Source organism: Macaca thibetana, chromosome 2 (assembly GCF_024542745.1).
Source record: "Macaca thibetana thibetana isolate TM-01 chromosome 2, ASM2454274v1, whole genome shotgun sequence".
NCBI lineage: Eukaryota > Metazoa > Chordata > Mammalia > Primates > Cercopithecidae > Macaca > Macaca thibetana.
The window spans coordinates 182,962,962-182,966,847 of NC_065579.1; the positions used below are offsets into that span (position 1 = coordinate 182,962,962).

At 49.8% G+C, this 3,886-nt stretch overlaps 1 pseudogene; it reads right to left on the reverse strand.

Moving 5' to 3' along the window:
• Positions 1–237: 237 nt before the first annotated feature.
• Positions 238–2,298, reverse strand: LOC126949042 (keratin, type II cytoskeletal 8-like; annotated as a pseudogene).
• Positions 2,299–3,886: the final 1,588 nt, after the last annotated feature.

Sequence of the window (3,886 nt, forward strand, 5' to 3'; positions counted from 1 at the left end):
TGTGTGTGTGTGTGCGCGCGCGCAGAGCTAGCTGAGGTTTTATTTTGGGGAAAAAATTGTCTTGTAGCTGCAGTCATGGGCAAAGGGGGTACTACAGGCAGTAAACTGCCCCTGAAGGTGGGCTGAAGGCTAGAGCTGAACCTCAGGTGGGTCTTGCATTCCCCTGCACAGCTGCCTCCCCCGTGGGCTCTGGGACAGCCACAGTATGGGTAGCCTGGGAGGGGCTGCCATGGCTGTTCACTTTGGCAGGACATCAGAGGACTTGGACAGCAGCTTTCCATTGTGGGTCTTGATCCTCTTCATAACCATGGCCCTGATGGAGCAGGTGCAGCTGAAGGAGGTGGAGCCCATGCCGGAGCCAAAGCTGAAGCCCAGGCCATAGTTGAGGCTGGGGCTTGTGAGGTCCCCATAAGCTGAGCTCAGCCCACCTGCATAGCCACCAGTGGTCTTCATATGGATACTCATGTTCTGCATGTTCTGCATCCCTGACTCCAGCCAGCTCTCCACGCCCTCCAGCAGCTTCCTGTAGGTGGCAATCTCAATGTCCAGAGCCAGCTTGATTTCATCAGCTCCTGGCACTCATGCAGCTGCTGCACCATGTCCTGCTTGGCCCACTGCAGGCGGGCCCCAGATCATACAGCTTGGTGTTGGCATTCTTAACCGTCAGCTCCCCATGCTGCTCAGGATCTGTGGTGGCCTCCGGGGAAGCCCTCTGGCCTTTGAAGCCCTCTGTGTCAGGCTGGAGTCAGCTGATGTTCCAGTTCATCTCAGAGATCTCCATCTTTGTATGATGCAGGTCATCCCCATGCTTCCCAGCAAGTGTCTGCAGCTCCTTATACTTGATCTGGTACATGCTCTCAGCCTTGGCCTGGCTGCGGTTGGCGATCTCTTCATACTGGGCCTTGACCTGGGCGATGATGCTGTCCATGTCCAGGGAGCAGCTGTTGTCCATGAGCAAAACCACAGATGTGTCCAAGATCTGGGACAGCTCCTGGATCTCCTCTTCATACAGCTGCCTGTATGATCTCGTCAGTCAGCCCTTCCAGACAAGACTCCAGCTCTACCTTGTTCACATAAGCATCACCTACATCCTTCTTGATGAGGACAAATTCATTCTCCATCTCTGTACGCTTATTGATCTTATCCTTATATTTGTTCCTGAAGCCCTCCACTAGCCCCTGCATGCTGCCAAGCTCTGCCTCCAGCTTCAGCTTCTCCTGGTCTAGTCTCCAGCTGCCACTGAAGGTTGTGATGTAGCTCTCGAACATGCTATCCATGTTACTCAAAGTCATATTCTCCTGCTGCAGAAGGCTCCACTTGGTCTCCAGCATCTTATTCTGCTGCTCCAGGAACCATACCTTGTCAATGAAGGAGGCAAACTTGTTGAGAGTCTTGATCTGCTCCTTCTCCTGGGTGCACATGGCCTGGATGTTGGGTTAAGGGGGCTCAGCAGGCTCTTGTTGACTGTGACAGCTGCGATGCCTCCCATTGTGCTGGTCCCACCACAGCCTCCACCCAGGCCACCCCAGAAGCTGCTGCTGCCCACTTGAGAGAAGCTCGAGAAGCTGATGTGGACATCGGGCCCACTTGTGTAGGAGTGGCTGCTGAAGGCCCAGGGGCCAGAGGTGAATACCTTATAGGACTTCTGGGTTACCCTGGTGGACACAGTGGAGGCAGGAGTGGAGGCAGGTGGCCTGAATGCAGTGGAGATACAAGGAGGAATGGAGAAGTTGCTTCTCACGGCTATTTTCTAGATCTTGTAGTAATGCTTCATTGTTTTTTATTCTTTTTTCTTTTATCTCTTCTGACTGTATTTTCAAATAGCCTATCTTCAAGCTCATTAATTCTTTCTGCTGCTCTATCAATCCTGCTATTAAGAGACTCTGACGAATTAGGTAATCAGTTGCATTTATTAACTCCAGAATTTCTGGTTGATTGATTCTTTCTATTATTTCAGTTTCTTTTTTAAATTTATCTGATAGGATTCTGAATTCCTTCTCTGTGTTATCGTGAACGTACTTGAGTTTCTTCAAAACAGCTATTTTGAATTCCCTGTGTAAAAGGTCACCCTGTCTCTCTAGGATTGGTCCTTGGTGCCTTATTTAGTTTGATGAGGTCATGTTTTCTTGAATGGTCTTGTTGCTTGTAGATGTTCATCAATGTCTGAGCATTGACAAGTTAGGTATTTATTGTAACCTTTGCAGCCTGGGCTTGTTTGTACCCATCCATCTTGGAAAGGCTTTCCACATATCTGAAAGGACTTGGTGTTGAATCTAAGTTTTTGCTCACTGCAGTCATATCTGCATTAGAAGGTACCCCAAGCCCAGTAATATTATGGTTCTTTCAGACTCATAGATGTACCACATTGGTGGTCTTGGGTAAGGTCTGAAGAATTATCCAGATTACCAGGCAGACTCTTGTTATCTTCCCTTACTTTCTTCCTAATAAATGGAGCCTCTCTCCCTCTCTCTGTCTTTCTCTCTCTCTCTGTCTCTGTCTCTCTCTCTCTGTCTCTCTTTCTCTCTCTCTCTCTGCCTCTCTGCTGAGCTGCTTGGTGCTGGGTCAGATGTGACATAAAAACCTCTGTGACCACCATACTGAGACTGTGCAGCGTCAAACCTGAAGTCAGCACATTAACGGGTCTTCCCCCAAACCCACTGTAACTACTGCTTGGTTACTGCTTATATCTTTTCAATACCTTAGGACTCTGCAGTCAGCAGATGGGAAGGATATCCAGACTTTTGTCCTTTCCTTTGGGGAAGCAAGTTCCCCCAGGCCCAAGGATAGTCCAGAGATGTTGTCCAGGAGCCAGGGCCTGGAGTCAGAAACCTTACAGATCTACCTGCAACAGCTAAGCTGGCACTGAAACCATCAGACCAAGTTCTTCCCACTATTCCTTCCCCTTTCCCCAGGGAAAATATTCTCCTCATATACACCACCACCACAGGCCCACAGGGACTTTTGCCAGAGTACCATGATGTTCACTTAAAGCCCAGGGGCTCTTTAGTTAGCTTTTGGTGAATGCTTTCAGGCCTGGGACTCACCCTTCAGGACAGTAGGCTTCCCTCTGGCCCAGGGTGGGTCCAGAGGTGCCATCCAAAAGCCAAGGTCTGAAATCAGGTACTCGAATAGCCTGCTTGGTACTCTTTCTCACTGTGGCTGAGCTGGTACCTAAGCTCAAGAGAAAGTCTCCTTTGCTCTTCTCTCTGCTTTTCTTAAGCAGAAGGTTCTTTTCTCATAGCCACCACAGCGGTGAATGTGCTGGGTCACGCCTGAAGCTAGCACATCTCAGAATCTCACCCAAGGCCTGTAGCATGTACTATCCGGTGATACCACTGCTGAAAATTCAGAGCCAATGACCTTTTGAAGAGCAGGTAATGAATCTTGCCAGGACTATATCCTTCTCTTCAAGGCAGCAAGTTCCCCTCTGGCCCAGGGTGCATCTGGAAATGTCATTTGGGATCTAGGGCCTGGAATGGGGACTTTGTGTCTCTGCCTGGTGTCTTATCCTACTGTGGCTGGGCTGGTATCCAAGTTGCAAGACAAAGGCTTTACTCTTCCCTCGCCTCGCCTCAGGCAGAAGGAAGGGATCTCCTCTGGAGCAGTGAGCTGCACTGCCTGGGGCTGGGGAGGGGTACCGCAAGCACTCCCTTAGCCGCCCTGGCTGGTGTCTCAGTAGGTTGCATGCCTCCCAAGTCCACTAGTTCCAAGTCCAGTTCAGCACTAGGACTTGCCTCGTAATTGTAGTCCTGGTGGCCTAGACTGCCTTTTGAGTTTATTTAATACGCCACAGTACTTTAGTCCACAGTTGGGAGGCTTGCTGAAATTCAAGTTTTGACCACTGAAATGTGTAATTCCCCTCTGGCTAGGGCTGGTCTAAATGTTC